This window comes from Pinus tabuliformis, chromosome 8, assembly GCF_031772625.1.
Source record: "Pinus tabuliformis cultivar Carrire ecotype Pingquan chromosome 8, CPIR1, whole genome shotgun sequence".
NCBI classification, from domain to species: domain Eukaryota; kingdom Viridiplantae; phylum Streptophyta; class Pinopsida; order Pinales; family Pinaceae; genus Pinus; species Pinus tabuliformis.
This window is the reverse complement of record NC_142294.1, coordinates 254,201,060-254,220,354: the sequence shown is the minus strand read 5'-3', so window position 1 is coordinate 254,220,354 and position 19,295 is coordinate 254,201,060. Positions and strand designations below refer to the sequence as shown.

Here is a 19,295-nt window from a genome sequence, read left to right as displayed (position 1 = left end):
TACACATACATATAACTTGTCATTTTTGCAAATGCTTGTGTAGTCACTCCCGTCCCTAGCCAATAGTCGACCCAGCGATTTGATCACTCGATACAGGAAGGTTTGGTCCCACAAAGGTAACACTGCATAGATCTGAATCCTCCAACTCAACCCAAGTTCTCTCAAATTGCTTCTCAGGAGCCAACTCCTTTTAAGTCTCCTGAGCATCAACTTGAATCATCTTTGGTTCACCAGATATGCTCCGATTAGTGCTATCCTTGCTTCTGCAACAACCTTGACTTTTTGCTCTAGTCTTGTTGGATCTAGGGAAGCCAAAATATGGCATCAACACTGTTCATTGAGCTTCACCTTTCGTATGATTATCAGTAATGGCGAGAAGATGATCAGAATTGTTACTGCAACAAACAACTAAATCATAGTCTATGGAAGAACCAACACGTTTTCTAGCAAAATAAAAACCATAAGCAAACTAGCCAACACGAGGGCCATGACAAGAAAAATATAGAAATTATTATTCTTGTTCTTCTTTTTCGAAGCCTCCATAAGCCTAATGATCATCATCTGTAGGAGCAGTGATCATGACATAAGTGGGGAGAGTAGAAGCCCTATCACTAATCGTCTGCCTCTAGGGAAATTCTTGACACAAGTCACTATTATTCCAATGTTCATGAATGTCATGGAGCTTCCTCCAATGCATTGATACATGTAGATCTGCCATATGACACGCTTTGCAACTCTGCGAGTGATAGAGAGCCAAATCATGAGATATCCAGTAAGGTTCATCACGGAACCCATAGTGAGAACCACCATGGTCCCTATGCATTGATGGATTGTACCTATGTATGATGAGTTACTTATAGATTTTATACTCAGATAGAGAGAGGAAGAGGATAATAAGGCAGGGGATCTATTCTTAACTTAGATGATGGAGATCAATAGTATGTTAAAGCTTGGATAGGGATTTCTTATTTTTATATAGCTTGTCGTCATGTGCATAGGTATTTTCGAGATTGTCATGGCTATAAAAATCTTCTCCCCCTTCTCCTTGAGCACACAAACAACCTTTGAAGATTTCATTTGCAAAGTGCTTCATGGGTACTTTTCAGTGCATGTATGACTTGCTAGAAGACACAAGTGAACATCTAATTTCACTTACAATGTAAAATCACTAGAAACGAGATACATGTGAAAGATCTGCCAAGCAACCTATACGAATTGATAACTCCAACTCTGTTGAATATTCTATTTGTCAAGAAGAAGGTGAAATATTCTACAAGTTTGGATGACTAATCGAGAGTCACATCATCGACATTTTTGTCATCTTGAACATTTCAATTTGTCTCCAGTTCCATCACCTGCATAAATATAGATTATGTTGTCATGGCCCCTCCTTTCAAACAGATTAAAAAGGACTCTGGAACAAACGAAAAAATCAAAAACAAACTTCTGTAATCTTTCCACTCCATTTCTTGGAAAAAAAACAAGCCAAACATAGAACGTTTACATGTTAAGTAAATTAGATATATGTGAGATCTCTTCCAAAGTTGTCTCACAACGCCGCAAATGAAACACAATACTCTAGCAAAGGATGGTTGTGGTAAATTTCATGTGAGCATTCAATGTGAACACATCCTAAAGCTTTCAAAGAGACTAAGAGAATATGATATAACTTATGAAATCCCCTAGCCAGTACAATGCACATCAATCAATATGCAAAAAGACCTATGACCTGAAACTATATATAATAGGATTGTACTTCAAAAGAATGTTGTGCTGAAATTAAGAATAGAAAAAGATATAAAAAAGCCTTTTAAGTTTTAAGCAATCAAACAAAGATTTATTTTTCGAAAGTACTAAAGAGCAAACAATTTGGAGTCTTACCTAGAAAACTGGGTTTATAGTCTATCCCAACGCATCCCCTAATCTGTCTGCTTTTTCGGTCTTTGTAGGAGTGGCTCTAAAAGGTAACAGGTAACTTAAAGACCTCATGTTCTAGGACAACAACATAGACTCTATTTCTGTAAGGTGAAAGACTAAACAAAGGTAGTAATTAATAGAGGCTATACCTTCCAACAACTGTCGTATTCCTGGCTTCTAGAGACACCATTGCCTAATTTGGTGCTGCTTCTAGGGAGTGGTACCTCTAAAGCTTAATGGGGGAGGGGCCAGGCCTCGATCTTTCAACCGTATAGCTCCTACTTTCTTACTTACAATACATCTTGTTTGGGATAATCTGAAGGAGCTTGGTTAAGGAAAACAACTTTGAAGATATTATTAACATTTTTTATTTCAAAAAGAAGCACTTCGTTCAAGCATTTCAGTGTTGTCTGTGGATAACACATTACCTTCTTTACCCTAATTTTTATGAAAAAGATTCTTCCTCAAGCTCCCCGGTCTCTTCCAACTAGCTGCTTCTAGTGGAGTGTTTTCGGTATGCCCGAAACTATCTGTCACCCAAGAAGAGGGAGAGGATGGAGGGCTAGTGATTATTTCATCTATACAACTTCTACACCTTGTTAGTTGTGGAGCTCTACTGAAATCCAATAATCTAACCTCATTGGGAAGAGGAAGTACAATATTTTCAATGCATTGTTTCACATTCCGACGTTGCAATTCCAATGAGGCAATTGCTGCATTAGTATTAGTTAATTTGTGGAGATCCACTGAGCCATTCAATCTTGAAATCTCTTCCTTGAGCATTGTATATACTAGGTTTCTCGAAGTAGTTTCTTCCGGGCTTGAATTTTCTTCCTTTGAACACAACACTCAAATTTCTCCTCTAAACTCTGTCACAGACGATGTTGTATCATTCTTGGGTTTACTTGATTGAGCGATATCAAGGCACTGGACTTCTTTATGAAGGGATGCCAAAGCTATACTAGCATCCTTACCAAGATCCTCCTACATATACTCCAACTTTCTAATTTCTTGAGCCAATTGTAGGGGATTTTGGGTGGACTCCCTAACAGGATGCTTCTTGGGTGTGGAGGTTGAGGATTGTTGAAATTCTTTTGACTGTAAAGGAGCTTTTTCTTGATGTTTTTGATTGCTTTGCTGATAAAAAATTCCACTTCTTATCTAACTCAATGTTCCATTGTCAGAGTTATGCAATTTAGGAAATTGCAAGTCATCTGAACCCATATCATGTCGTGTGCTGGATACATCTAACACTGCACATTCATCTTCATAAGAGTTTATTTTCCGAGCAAGAGTGTGACTGGGATTAATTAAGTACTGCAAAAAAGATAAATAGAAATAAGTTTTGCATCCCTGAAAATGGCTGAGAACAGCTTACATCTAGCTCAAGAGATGAAAAAAAATAGTTACCCATCTTCTTGACCCTTGACTGCTAGCAATGCTAGGAAGCAGGTCCTCAAACTGGCTTTGTGTAGTATCTCTTTGCTGATTAGCTTCTTGATCTCTTGGGCCATCTAGAATATTAGGCGACATGAAACCCCTCATCAAAGCAAGAATCACTGAATTTTATCCACACAGATATGGAGTTGACTAGTTCAAATAAAGAGTGTAGATTAGCTAGGTTTACAGTAAACATGGTGAACATCATAGAATAATTAATGAACAATGTACGAAGACCTTCTGAATCTGGAGATATTTCTCTTTCAACAAAGCCTCAGCATACTGAGAGGGAGTGGAGTTCCCAGGAGTGGAGTTCCCAGGGGCTCGTAATTCATTTTCAACCCTGGCCACTTCCTTTTGCAAGTGCTTCAATAATGCCTTGTCTAACATAACTATATTGACATGTGCACTAATCGCAACTTCCTTTGCACAACTAGCAAAGAAGAGAGTATTTCGTGACTGTTCAACATGGCTCCGTGCAGGACTCAATGTACATATCATTGTTGTCCTTGCATTGCCTCCCAATGCATGTTGAAGAATTCGGGTGAGTTTAGAATCTCGGTATGGAATGTGACCATTCCTAGTTTTATTGTTTCCACTGTAACAAAAGTAGTTGACAAATTTGATCAATACAAACCAGAAGAACGTCTGAGTTTGAAGCCATAAATAGTGTCAACAATTCATAATATTTTAGAAACATAGATAATGCCAGTGTTCTTCATCCTTGATGTCTGAAATATTTTATTTTTTTTACGGAAATTGGAACCTAATATTATACAGAATGATGTCGAACGTCAACACTGAAAACAGAAGAGGAAAGGGTAGAAACAGACCTGAGCTTCCTGATCACAGTGCCCAGGGTAAGCAAGTTGTGATTAATATGGCAACCTTCCTTCAATCTAACTCCTACTGAAAGAGATTGAGATGCGCGCTCACTCCCTGCAAGATCAACAAGGTTCTGTACAAAATTGTCAACTTCATTGTTGGGTCCCTATAATACTAGTGATTACCCCATTACTATTGTATTTATACCCCTTATTAATATTGCTGTGCCCCTGTTGCCCCCATATTGTTATTACTATGCCCCATAGAATCCCTCTATTGTTATTTTTGTGGCTTTATATTATTATTGTTAGGTCGGCTGGATTATATTGTGACTCACACTCCTACATATAGAAAAGAGGTTTTGTCATTTGAATCATCAAAGAATTTTTCATTTATGTAAATTAAAGGAGGTTTCCCCCTCGAAGAGGATGAATTCTAAGGCGTTGATCTATCTTTTGTATCTTTTCTTGAGCTGGTTTCATAACATTTGGTATCAAAGCTTTGGATTCTAGTGTTTCGCTGCTCCAAACAGGTCATCGTGGCATTTTCGCTATAACCTTTTTTGTGCGACATTTCAGAAGTTTTAAGAAAAATCCATTTGAGAAGAAGTCATACTGAACCTCGGGTCTGAATTTCGGAGTTTTTCGCGCTATATTTGTGGAAATATGATCTGAGGAAGTTGGTCTTTTTGCAGACTCCTGAATTACATTCCAAACAGGTGACCTGGGGAAAATCCTCATAACTTTCTTTCTGAGCATCGGATTGAAATTTCATAAGAAGTTATAGAAATAGGACGGACTGTAGTTTTCTTTTATATATATTTTTAGAGTCAAAGGTCGAAACAGTGACACGTGGCACTTCATACAAATTCGCTCTACTGAACTAGTCTATAATCAGGTCACTGCGGGAGATTCTGCATAACTCTTTCTTGGAGAATCCAATTTGCATTAGACTAGTGGCATTGGAAAGAGGACATAGAAGGCTACTACATTTCACAATTTCAGAACTGGATGATTTGAAATTACAAAGATACATCAGATTCAATATTAGGCTTCTACAAAGTGAAAAAAGGTGTGTAGTTTTTTTTTTAATTTTTGTGTAAGCTTGGTTTGAAGGAATTCAAAGGGCATAGTAAAGCATTATTATCAGTAATTGATGTCCCGAGGAAAGAAAATGTAAACACCTAGTAAGCAACCTTAAAGCTCTAGCATGACTTATGAAGAAGAGGAAGAAATGCAACATGATATAGCAAAATTACGAGACCAAGTGCAACAAGTGTCACTTGCACAAAAAAGAACAGAATCTAAGATGGATGCTTTAAAGAAAGATGTAGAAGCTAAGATGGATGGTTTAAAGAAAGGTGTAGAAGCTAAGATGGATGATTTGAAGATAGATTTGAAGACAGACATGGAAGAATTGAAGAAGTTGCTACAAGAAAGGGTCACTAATGGTGAAAGGGTAGTAAAGGAAACTCATGATGAGAACAAAAGAAATGTTAATCATGATTCCATAGACTCTAATGTTGGATCGAAGACCCACCATATTCCAAAAATCGATATGAGGAAGTTTGATGGCAAGGATCCCGCAACATGGATATTACAGTTGGAGCAATTCTTCGATCTCAATAATGTGCAAAACACACAAAAGGTACTTATGGCAACTTTATATTTGGAACCAAATCAGTTTGTATGGTATCAATGGCTTTGCTCTCGTAAACAATTTATCACTTGGGAAATTTTTACGGAAGAATTGATAGCACATTATGAGGATACAAAAAGCAACACTTTTTTTAGCCAATTGATAAGTCTCAAACAAAAGGGTTCAATAATGGAGCACATTGAGGAGTTCCAAAAATTGAACATAAGGGTAAAAGATATTCTAGAGGAGCATAGGATTGATGTGTTCATAGGGTCTTTATAGGATAATATCCAACATGATGTTTGCCTTTGGGAACCTGATTCATTAGAGAAGGCATTCAGGTTAGCAAGAAAAATGGAAAGCAAAATTATGGCAACCAGGAAGCATACCACTCACAACTATAAAGACGGAAGTGTTGTTGCCCCTAGTCTTCCACAACCTATAAGGTTGACACCACAACAATTGGAAGAAAAAATAGCAAAAGGGCTTTGTTACAGTTGTGATAGCAAATGCACTAAAGGTCATAAGTGTGCTGAGAAGAAATTATTCTACATAGATTGTGAAGAGGAAGAAGAAAAGGAGCAAGAAAGGTCAAAAGAAGAGGATATACTTCAGGAACAAAGCCTAGATGAAGAACAAATAAATCCGACCATATCATGTAATGCATTGGTGGGAATTACCACTCCTGAAACCATCAAGATAGAAGGACAAATCAAGAAGAAAAAGGTAATAGTGTTGACTGATTCAGGAAGCACCCACAATTTTATTCATTGTAAGGTAGCAAAAGAATTGAATTGCTTCCTATATCCAGCACTAGAGTGTTAAGTGATGATTGCAAATGGAGGAACAATAAATTGCTCTGGAAAGTGCCATAATATCAAGCTATCCATGGGAGAATATGTATTGACTAGCCCAATGCTTTCCATTCCAATGGCAGGTGCTGATGTTGTACTAGGAGTCCAATGGCTACAATCCTTGGGTACAATAGCTTTTAATTTTCAAGAACTTTTCATCAAATTTTCTACGGAAGGAAAGGAGGTTGAATTAAGGGGTATTGTAGGGAAACCAGGAAAGATAATCAGCTCTAATGGTATGACAAAGCTTCTAAAAAAAGAGCAAAGAGGTGTAATTGCACAATTATGTTCGTTAGATGTTTCCACATCGGAATCATCTATTTCTCCAGATCTCCAAAAAGTCCTGGACAATCATTCCAAGGTATTTGAGACTCCCAATGGTCTCCCACCTATGCGTGATCATGATCATGCTATTCATCTGATTCCAGGAAGTGTTCCTCCAAACATCAGGCCGTACAGATATCCTTATGTCCAAAAGAGTGAAATTGAACGTATGGTTGCAGAAATGCTAGAGGCTGGTATAATTCAACCCAGTCAAAGTTCTTTCTCTGCTCCAGTAGTATTGGTGCACAAGAAGGATGGATCATGGCGCATGTGTCCGGATTATAGGGAGCTCAAAAAGCTCACTATTAAAGATAAGTTCCCCATTCCTGTCATTGATGAATTACTGGATGAATTGCATGGATCAATTTACTTCACCAAGTTGGATCTTCGATTAGGATATCATCAAATCAGAATGAAGACTAAAGACATTCTGAAAACAACATTTAGAACTCATGAGGGTCATTATGAATTTTTGGTCATGCCTTTTGGCCTTACCAAAGCACCTTCAACATTTCAAGGTTTGATGAATTCAATTTTCAACCATTCCTTAGAAAATTTGTGTTAGTATTTTTTGATGATATACTAATCTACAGCAAGTCTTGGAAGGATCATGTTGAACATGTTGAGAGGGCGCTACAAATATTGGAGGAGAAACAATTATATGCGAAAAGATCCAAATGTTTCTTTGGAATCTAGGAGGTGGAATATCTGGTTCATATTGTATGTCATGAAGGAGTTAAGGTAGACCCTAGCAAAATTAAAGCCATTAAGGGATGGAAAATCCCCACGTCCATAAAGCATCTGCGAGGATTTCTCGGGTTGACAGGGTATTATCACAAGTTTGTTAAGAATTATGGGAGAATAGCAGCACCTCTAACAACATTATTGAAGAAAGATGCATTTTCATGGACTCCAGAAGCAACAAAGGCCTTTGAACATCTTAAAGAGGCAATGTGCCAAGCATCGGTCTTAGCTACACCGGACTTCACAAAAACCTTTATTGTGGAATGTGATGCTTCAGGAAATGGAATTGGTTCTGTTCTAATGCAAGATGAAAGACCCATTGCTTTTGAAAGTCGTCCAATCAAGGGAAAGTTTTTAAGCAAAGCTATTTATGAGAAGGAAATGTTGGCAATACCCCATGCACTTAAGAAATGGCGACCCTACCTAATGGGAAGACACTTCAAGGCAAAAACGGATCATGATAGCCTTAAATACATTTTAGAACAAATATTATCCTCTGAAGAGCAACAAAAGTGGGTCACAAAGATGTTGGGTTATGACTTTGAAATCATCTACAAAAAAGGGAAGCAAAATGTGGTGGCAGATGCACTCTTAAGAAAGGATGAGGATGTGGAAGCATTGTTGTGCGCCATTTCTATTATCCAACCAAATTGGATAAATGAAGCAAGGGAGGAATGGAAGAATTACGAAGAAGTGTGGGCACTTATTCGAAAGTTACAACAATATTCCAGTACGTCTGATACATTTAGCTGGAAAAATGATTCGTTATGGTACAAAGATCGCTTATACCTCTGTAAGAATTCCCAGCTAAAACAAAAGATTCTTATGGAATTGCACACTTCTCCCTTAGGAGGGCACTCAGGATTTCTAAAAACTTACCACAGGGTTAAGAAGGATTTTTTTTGGGACGGCCTTAAATCATATATTCAAAAGTTTGTGGCGGAATGTTTGGTTTGCCAACAAAATAAAGTTGAAACAATTAAGACACCTGGTTTATTACAACCTTTATCCATTCCAAGCCAACGTTGGGAGGAGGTTTCAATGTATTTTATCACAGGTTTACCCAAGTCTGAGGGAAAGAGTGTCATCATGGTGGTAGTTGACAGACTTACCAAGTATGCACACTTTTGGGCATTATCACATCCATTTAAAGCCAGTACAGTTTCTACTACATTTATGGAAACAATTCAAAAGCTACATGGAAACCCAAAGATTATTGTAAGTGATAGAGATCCCATTTTCACTGGAAATTTTTGGATGGAATTATTTTCTTGTCTTGGTACTCAGTTAGCTCATAGCTCATCTTATCATCCTCAATCTGATGGGAAAACTGAGATAGTAAACAAATTTTTGGAAGGATATCTTCGTTGCTTTGTATCGAATAAATAGACATAATGGGTCAAATGGTTGCCTCTGGCTGAATGGTGGTATAACACTTCCTTCCACACAGCAACAAAAATGGCCCCATTTATGGCACTTTATGGGTATCAACCACCATCCATCACATCATATTTAAGAGAAAATTCGAAGGTTCAGGAAGTGGAACATCACATTGAACATCAACAACAAGTCCTCCAACTCTTAAAGGATAACCTCATGTTGGCACAGAATAGAATGAAACAACATGCAGATCAACATCGCAGTGAAAAAAGTTTTGATGTAGGTGATTGGGTATTCCTATGGCTACAACCATATAAGAAAATGTCCCTCAAGCAAGCTAAGAAGGATAATAAATTATCACCAAAGTATTATGGTCCGTACAAGGTGTTGCAAAAGATTGGTACTATGGCATACAAATTGGAGCTTCCTGCAGCTTCTCGATTGCACCCAATTTTCCATGTTTCATGTTTAAAGAAGGTTATAGGCGACAAGCTCCCAATTCAAACAATATTGCCAAAACTTGACGAGGAAGGAAAAATTATATTGGAACCGGAAGTAGTCACAGAAACAAGAACTCGATAGCTACGAAATCGATCAATTTCAGAGTATCTTATCAAGTGGAAGAACTTATCTGCTGAAGATTCCACATGGGAGGATGAAAATTTTATGTAGAAGTATCCAGAACTACTCAAGCATTGAGGAAAACACTTTTTTGAAGGAGAGGGGCATGTTGGGTCCCTATAATACTAGTGATTACCCCATTACTATTGTAGTTATACCCCTTCTTAATATTGTTGTGCCCCTATTGCCCCCATATTGTTATTACTATGCCCCATAGAATCCCTCTATTCTTATTTTTGTGGCTTTATATTATTATTGTTAGGTCGGGTGGATTATCTTGTGACTCCTTAGACTCCTATATATAGAAAGGAGGTTTTGTCATTTGAATCATCCAAGAATTGTTCATTTATGTAATGTAAAGGAGGTTTCCCCCTCGAAGAGGCTAAATTCTAAGGCGTTGATCTATCTTTTCTTGAGTTGGTTTCATAACATTCATTTACTAAACTATGACATACATGAAGATTCATACGAATAGAGGAATAGTAATCATACCAAACTCACGACTAAAGAGCTCGACGTGTTGTCTTCTGGTAGTGTTTCTCGAACAGAGCTTTCAATTGTTGATAGAAGAGAAGACAATCCAACAATCAACACATATCTGTAGAAAGTAATTTAACATTTAATGTGAGAAAAAGAGAATACAGACTAGTTTAATAATTTGATGAGATCTAGAACTTGCTTCGTTCAGCAAAGTCTCCTCGACCTGTCTTTGAGCTGCAGAAAAACTAAGCCAATTGATTGAATAAACAATGATTATAATAATAAGCCTTAAAAATCTAGGGAAGCAAAGAGAAGGATCTACCTTCACATATACTCAAAAGCTTTTGCAGATGATCTTTTTCTTGCACCCTTTCTTCAACCAATTTCTCCACAACTGTCACCCTCTGTTAATAATACAATAAACATGAGGCAGAGGCAAAGAAAATTGCAATGTTGAGAAAGAAACCAAAAATATGAGGAAACTACCAAATGCCCACCTCCGGATCGTCCAGAATCTCAGGGCCATTGTTCTCAGAAGAAGCGAGGTGATCATTCACCACTTCGTTATAAATTTCCATTGTAGAAAACTTCAAGACAAATACCCATTTCGTGTGCTACAACATCACATCAATTGTCCTTGCCATTACAATGTGGAGAATAAAACACAGTGAGGAAGCAAAAACAAAAATAAATATAGCCCCAATACCTTGTCAATATACTTGTAAATATCCATCACGACATGATCTGTGATGCCCCTCATTGTATACGTCTTTCCACTGCTGGTCTGCCCATATGAAAATATTGTTGCTGCAACAACCACATGTATCAATGCCACCATTGCCAGATTTTGGGATTTGGGTTTAGATAGGGAGAATGAGCTAAGAAGTGAGAGTTTAGATTAACTCACCATTGAGACCATTGAGAGTGGAAAGAGCCACCTCCTTTGTCCCATCCTCATACACCTCATCTGTTGAGGCTTCACTCCCAAATACTCTATCTGCAATGTGCATTCCCAGCAATTTCATTTATACATACAATCTTATTCTTGTCAATTACAAAAATGAACCAGAATCAGAAACAGAAACAGAATAAGAAAATAAATTTTACCAAATGAATATGCAGTTGGAAACAAAGATCGTTCTGGAATGGTGTATTTATAGACCAGTGTTTTATCATTAATGCATTCCCAGTCTAAAACATCCCTTCTGGCGATCTCCTTCTCACTCAATGGTCTCACTCGAATACTCACAAATATCTTCTCCTCTTCCTCACCCACCCATTTCTCCCACGACCCCTCCTCCCCTTCCATTGTCTCCCACCTCACCTGCTCCACTTATTCTCATTTCATCTACATTTTGCGCCTGCTCCTGCTCCACCTCCCCCTCCACTGATTTATATACACATATATTTCACAGACTCACTACTTGTACTACCAATATGAGAAATTCGATACCACATCCCATATGCATTCATTAAAAATCGCCTGCTAGCTCGCATGCATCACAAAAGAAACATGGACAATGCAATAGAAGAAAACGAGCACGGGCACAGTGCCACAATATTCAGTGTATGTTGGCAGTAAATGTGAAGAAATGGCAATTAGAAAGCTTGGGATCCTTGAGACCTTTCCATATGAGTCAGACAATCTCCATTAACAAGCTCTGCAGTAGATGCAAGGTATCCTTACAACTGGTCAAGCTGCTCAAGGCCTCCTTGCTATGAGGGATTACTTTACCAAACTAAGGGCCCTTAGTTCTTGTTGGGCTGCTCAGAACTGAATTCAACAGCCAGGATCTTCTAGACTTGCAGTTAAGTGATTGCACGATCTAGAAATATTCACATCGATGATTTCCCCTGAATCCTATTGAGAGCATGTAGAGCATGTATTTGAAAAGATAAAAATGCTAAATATGAAGTTCACATCACATACAGGAGGTAGTAATCCCGTGGTTGCATCATGGATATCTAATCGAATTAATAATATATATTTATATCTATAATCTATTGATAACCTATAGTTTTATAAAAGAAGACAAGTACTAAATAAAGTGAATTCAATCTAGGGCAATATTTCTGCATGCATTTTTGACAAATTTCATTGAGTAAGGTTACACGTTTTCTTTCCTATTATTCATGCCATAGCCAAATATTTTTGTGGCTCTACCTCTCTTCAGGTCGCAATGTCGAAGCAATAAGCAGGTCTAGGTCCGTTTCATTTGATCTCCTAGCTGGGGTTTATTCGAGCGATCCTAGCCAGTTTCTGAAGCCACCTTTTCGGAGAGCTTCCATGGCATCCAACGTCGTAGTCAGGTGAGAGGGCTTTTGAGTTGGGGCGAACAATGACCAATCCGGCAATGTAGGAGAGGGGAACCAGATCCCCTGAGGCGGTGATTGTTCCTCTGAGAGGCAAGTTGGGTGTGATGTTACAGTAGCCCTGCATTAAGGTGTTTGTTCAAACCAGCATGGGCGCCTTCGTGTATTCTACAAGGAGGCAAAAACGTTCCTTCCCCACGCATCCAAGGTAGCATCCTCACCTGTTTGAAAATGGCATTTTCATAATGGGTTCAACTGTTTGTCTCACCCTACCACATATATATCACCCTACCACATACGCTTGTGCTGGTGGTGCTTACTCAGGTTGTGGTGCTTCCTCTGCTACTTGCGCTGGTGGTGCTTACTGTTGCTGTTAAAATCATGGCTATATTTACAAGCCAAATGATCAAACTATTGTTGTTGCCTACGTTGTTTGTATTCTTGAGGCCCTCGTATCTAGATTTGAAGGCAGCATAAGCCAAACTACATTGTGGGTTTTACAGAAATAGTTGTCCAGAGGCAGATGTTTTTTTAAACACAACGAACCAGCATGGGCGCGTTCGTGTATTCTACAGGCAAGCAAAAATGTTCCTTCCCCACGCATCCAAGGTAGCATCCTCGCTCGTTTGAAAATGGTTTTTCATAATGGGTTCAGTTGTTTGTCTCACCCTACCACATACATATCAACCTACCACATATGCTTGTGTTGGTGGTGCTTCTCTACTACTTGTGCTGGTGGTGCTTGCTGTTGGTGTTAAAATAATGGTTGTATTTGAAAGCAAAATGATCAAACTATTGTTGTCACTGCATGTGATGTTTGTATTCTTGAGGCCGTCATATCTAGATTTGAAGGTGGTAGAAGCCGAAGTACACCGTGGGTTTTACAAAAATAGTTGTCCAAAGGTAGAGGTTTTTTGAAACGCAGATCATGTGAACCTGCCACAGTAATGTAGTAATGGAAGCATGTGCAGCCCACCGTCGCATGGTAACCTGCCTGGGCCACAACACAAACATGCACTCACATGCAATATAGATATGCGGTGAAATCGCCATGTGGTGTATCCAGGAACTTGCGGATGCTTATATGCTTATATTTTGGTATATACTAGCATGTTCCTGAGAGCTGAGCTAACATTTAATGTCCTATAATAATGCTAACATTAGTTTAGGTTGTAGTATTTACATGTTTGAAAATATCAAACAAACAAAAATATAACCTATTGTTTTAGCTTCGGTCCTCGGGAAGAGGCCAAATAACATGATAAATTAATATTTCTCTAAAAACTTTGTTTATAGCTAATGATCTAGAACTAAAAACAACTCAAATAATACTAGATTCTTCGTTTCCGATTACTATAGTCCATGTCGAGACGGCAGGGACTAATAATTAAGACACATGCATTGGCATATATGTTTTAATCTTTTCCAAGGAAATGATTTATTAATTATTAATACAGATGCATTGGCATTATTTATTCCATTTTTTTCTAAGGAAAGAGGATTTCCAATAATTAATACACTTGCATTTAATATATTTTTCCTTTTCTTTATAAAAACAAAAATCAGTTTTTTTAGCTAGAAAGTAAGAGTGAGATTGTTAGTACCATCTCATAGTTATACCCTATATTCTAAGAAATAGATGAAATGGTCTTAATCTAGCCATTTTTCCTATTTAACTTTTTCCAAATTTTGGTACATTTAAAAAAAATATAACTTTAAGTTGTTTAATATGTAAAGATCTAGTGCCTCAAGGGTTTTTCACAGTGCTCAATCTATTTATGCATTCAAAAGTGTCTTTTAAATAATAGGAAATCACAATCTCACTAGAAATTGTATTGCTAAATTCCGTCCAAAAACCTATTTTCTCATTAGTTAGACTACAACACAATTATCCTCACTTAAGACTGTAGGCCAACCCACATCCATACTTATACTCACTTAAGAGTGCTTTTCTCATCATCACACTGAGTTAATAGTGCTTTTCTCACAATTATACTCACTTAAGAGAGATTTTGCAATTCTTTCAGAGTTACACTCACTTAAGAGTGTTTGTCTCAGCCCACACTTATACTCACTTAAGAGTGGTTTTCTAACGCTCGAACCTATTATAACAATAATCATGAAGGTATCAAAGCTCATGATGTCACTAGTATATTTGAACTTAAGTGAGGAAGATAATAATAGTTTCACCCAACCACTTGAGATAATCTCAATTAACATGCCCACATACACATTATAAATGAGGAAATCTATTAATCATAAATTTATTAATCAAGGTACCTACTGAAGATAGGTCATTTTGTAAGGCTATAAAATTCACCAAGTTGTACACCAAACTAGGGCTTAATATCTAAAGATACTAATTGCGAAAATGCTATAAAGGGCCTCCAAAATTTGTTGAAATTTGTAATACATTCAAGTTATATAATGGAGTATGAACATCACTAACCCATATCGTTTCCTCTTATTTAACCACAACTCTTATAATGTTTAAGTATGAGAGAGTTGAGTCTGCATGAAGTGTTGGTTGAGTAACCGAATTGAATAATGGAAGATAAACGATGAGTAATTGGACAACCCCTCATCTTTACCTTTTATATTTGGGTCCATAACCAAATTAATTTGTCCTTGATAGGTTGAAATTGTTGTTGATGTTGAATCAAAATGTCCATGCTTAGCACAAGTTGGGCCACCAACTATTCAAATTACAGTTGCAAGTGCTTGAAGGAATCCTAAAGATCATCCATTTTAGTTTAGAGCTAAGCGAATGGCTTTCACAGTTCCACTAGAGCACAAGACCCTATAGCTATGGGAAATAGGATTAGGGCAATTAAGTCGCAAATTTAAGGAAATAATTGATGGCCAAACAAAGCAACAAAGAGAAACATCATCCTCCCCTAAATTCCATAAGGTTGTGTTGCCACAAACGTTCCATCGGTGTGATGAACACACTGCCTTTTCCCACTAACTTTGCATAAATTCACACCGATAGTGTCCAAAACTTGGTAGCAAGGATGATCCTCCGACCTGCCCTGATTATAATTGTAAATACTATACTTGATATGTCGACTTCTAGTAATCATGACAAGCTAAATATGCCTTGAATGTGCAAATATGCCAACATCCTTGTGATGTTTATTGATTTTTGACAAGATTCTTTGGCAAAAATCACATAGAGATACTTTTGTCGACGTGTTTCGAACCAACCAGTGTGGTGCATCCTCAGGACAAGTTGAGTGAGCAGATCTCGCATTGCACATTAAATAGATAGGGCAGAATATCCAATCACCCAACTTTCTAGACAGGTAACGGCTAGAATGACAACAGCTAGATTGAACCGGGAAACGGCTAGTTTGACTTTGATAAGGGGTATAAACTTTATTTATTTAAATAAGTTGATTTAATATTCTTGTTAACGTAAATGGATCATTTTAATATATTAAGTAAATTATAAAATAGATTAATTTGAAATTTTTATTATAAATATTAAAACTATTTAATTAAATTCTAATTAAAATAAATTAATTTAAAATTGTTAGAATAAATTAATTTAAAATTGTTAGATATTATTTAGTTATAAAAGTTAAAATTAGAGTAAGCTATATAGATAGTTAATTATATTCTAATTAAATTATACATTAAATATTAATTAAAATAAAATTAATTCCATATTCTTAGTCAAAGAGTTTTTAGAAATATGAGTGTTAGAAACATATTACAATAATTAATTAATAGTCCATTTATGGGTGAAAAATAATATATTAATTTTAAATTAATTAATTATAAAATAGATTATTTTTAAATTAAATTTATAAATTAATAATAAAATTAAATTAAGTTTCAATTATTAATTTATAAATTTAATTTAAAATTAATCTATTTTATAATTAATTAATTTAAAATTAATATATTATTTTTCACCCATAAATGGACTATTAATTAATTATTGTAATATGTTTCTAACACTCATATTTCTAAAAACTCTTTCACTAAGAATATGTAATTAATTGTATTTTAATATATATTTAACGTATATTTTAATTAGAATATAATTAACTATTTATATAGCTTACTCTAATTTTAACTTTTTTTTTTTTGTAAGCTGAGATGGGACTCTTTCTATTACTATATAGAAAATAAAACAGTACATAGTATCAAAACATTTTAACTCGCCCTCATGGGGAAACCGAGTATTTTAGTCATCTAAAGTTTTTAATGGCCGACCAAAAATAGAAAGCCCAAAGTCTGATTATCCTTGCAAGATGAACTAAACAGTCCTGAGAATTCCTAATCCTACTCGTCTGCATAAAGTATTTTTCCTTATCTAGAACATGCAAAAAACTATATTTATCTAGACTATGTACTTTCATATACATATCTTTTCTCAGACATCTTCCGTTGCAGGTTGCTGGTTTGCTCCTCCGTCTGCTCCCTGATGTTCTCCCTTCAATAGCTGCTGTAATTCATCCAGTTTCTTCTCTTGCCTCTCTAAAGCAATGTGGATGAACCTCAGTTCCCTGCTCAATTCAGGGCCTCCCTGCGCTATTTCCACCATCTCAGCAGCAACTTGCTCTAATGCTTTTGCCAATAACCTTTTCATTACCCAGTAAATGTGGAGAGATTGCTTGAACAGAGACATTCTGCCTCTGGTGTTGCCTGGGTCATGCAGTAAGAATTCCCAATCCTCCATTTCTGCGTCAGATTGGCCTTATAAAGACTCCTCCTCCAAATGCTGCATAATTCTTCTGACCTCTGGATTTGTATTCTGCTGATAGGCCCTCTCAGCCTGGTGAATTCTCTGCTCCATCGATCTCCTTGTTTTTTTGGCTGGTCCCGCTTCCTGCTTCAGATTCTCGCCTTTGTCACCTTCATTCCTGCTCTGCCCCCGACCTCTCTTGCCACCCGTATCCGTCCTGCTTCCCGCTCCCCTACCACTTCTTCTCCTGCCGTATCTTCTTACGCGTTCCACCTGCGGTGCTGGCTGATCCTCTTTCGACTGCGGGTTGACCCAACCGCCTGTTGCTTTGCCCTGTGCTTTATACTTCCTGTTAGCTTCGCGACGGGGTTCTTCATCCTCAGAATCGTCCTCAATCTCAAAAATTTCTGCCGGGAGCTCCTCTTTCGCAGCAGCCTTGCCTTTCCTGTCCCTGTTCTTGTCAGCTGCAATAGTCAGCTCCTCCGCCACCCTTGACCTCATCCTGGTTTCCATGCTATCTCCAATTATGTCACGGGGTATGTTCTGGTGCAGGATGAAAGTTTTCCTGTCTCGCTGTCTCGCTACTGTCCTAACCTCTGCACGCTGTATTGAAAAGAAACTAACCTGCTGCCTTCCCTTACCAGTCTGGGTACTTATTACCTTTCTGCCATCAATGTATGCCACTATATCGGTGATGCATTGCCGCCATTTATTATCCGGGATGTTGCCTCTCCTGGCCATCATTCCTTGTTTATCATTTACCGTTTGAAGTTCTGACATGCCGCTCCACCATCCTCTCCGATCGCTTGCATTAATTATTTCGCGGTGGGAGTGATCCTGTGATGCCTTCCACACACGCCGCCGGTGTACTGCACTGTGCGTTTTCATCATATCATCCCTCTGTCCATACTGACCTGCATTAATTAGCCGAGATCTCCAGTCCCACTCACCTATCCAACTCATTAGTCCTGGCGTTCTCGCTCGTTGCCTGATCATGATCCTCATTAATAATCGTTGCCAAGTCTACCCAATCTCTGCTGGCTCGCACCGCTGTCCATTGGCTGTCTACAATGCTGCCTCGTCCTTTACAACCCCAATTCACCAGGAAGTCGGCCGCGCGGTTCCCATTCCGCCTTACATGGTTAAATAATTTGTATTCTATCCTTTTTAGTAGACCCGCTATCTCTTGGACAATTCCGGCAGTTCTCCAACTGCTGGTAATTCGTTCCCAATCTTTTCCATTGCTAAGTTTCTTCAATATTTCAATCGCGATCTAAGAGTCACCAACTATTTCCAAGTTTGTATAACCATTTCTGATTGCGATTCTCAGCCCCTGGTGGATCTCCCAAAGTTCAACCTCATTATTCGTCATTTCCCCGCCCCATTCAGCATAAATCCACCTTACCTTCTTCTGACTATCGCGAAATATGCCTCTGAAACCAACATTGCTAGGATTCCCTTTCGATGCACCATCAAAGTTTAATTTGATGAAGTTATCTCCGGGGTAGATAAATTTATCTGAATTTTGGGCTCGCGCGCTGTGGCTGATGTCCTGCTTATGATACACCATCTCATACTTTAAGTTTAAACTGTTCAGGATCATCTCCTCTGTTTGATTAGCCTTCCAGTCCTCCACGTCCCATTTCTCCACCAAGATTGTTTCCCTCATTAGACTAACCGCTCGTCTCCATATAGTTTCCGAATATTTTATTTTTTCCTGGAATATCCGAAGGTTCCTTTCTTTCCATATCATCCATAGCACGAAGCCTGCAATAAGATCCCAAGCTCTGCTAACAACTTTACATTGGAATTTCTCCTTGTTCCATTGGAAAATTATTGCATTAATGTCTCTGGGAACTATCTCAGATTTGCCGAATATCTTTCTTGTATCCATCCATAATTTCTTAGTGAACGCACAATTAATTAGGAGGTGATTTCAGGTCTCCTCTTCATTTTTACAGAGACAACATCTTGAGGGTCCACTGAAGCCTTTTTTTTGAATTCTGTCCCAAGTTAGGATCTTGTTCTTAGCTGCAAGCCATATGAATAGGGAAACTTTCGGC

General features: G+C 37.7%; 1 pseudogene; it reads right to left on the bottom strand.

The window, feature by feature from the left end:
• Positions 1 to 2,355: 2,355 nt before the first annotated feature.
• Positions 2,356 to 18,123, bottom strand: LOC149235109 (kinesin-like protein KIN-7A; annotated as a pseudogene).
• Between the last annotated feature and the right edge of the window lie 1,172 nt (positions 18,124 to 19,295).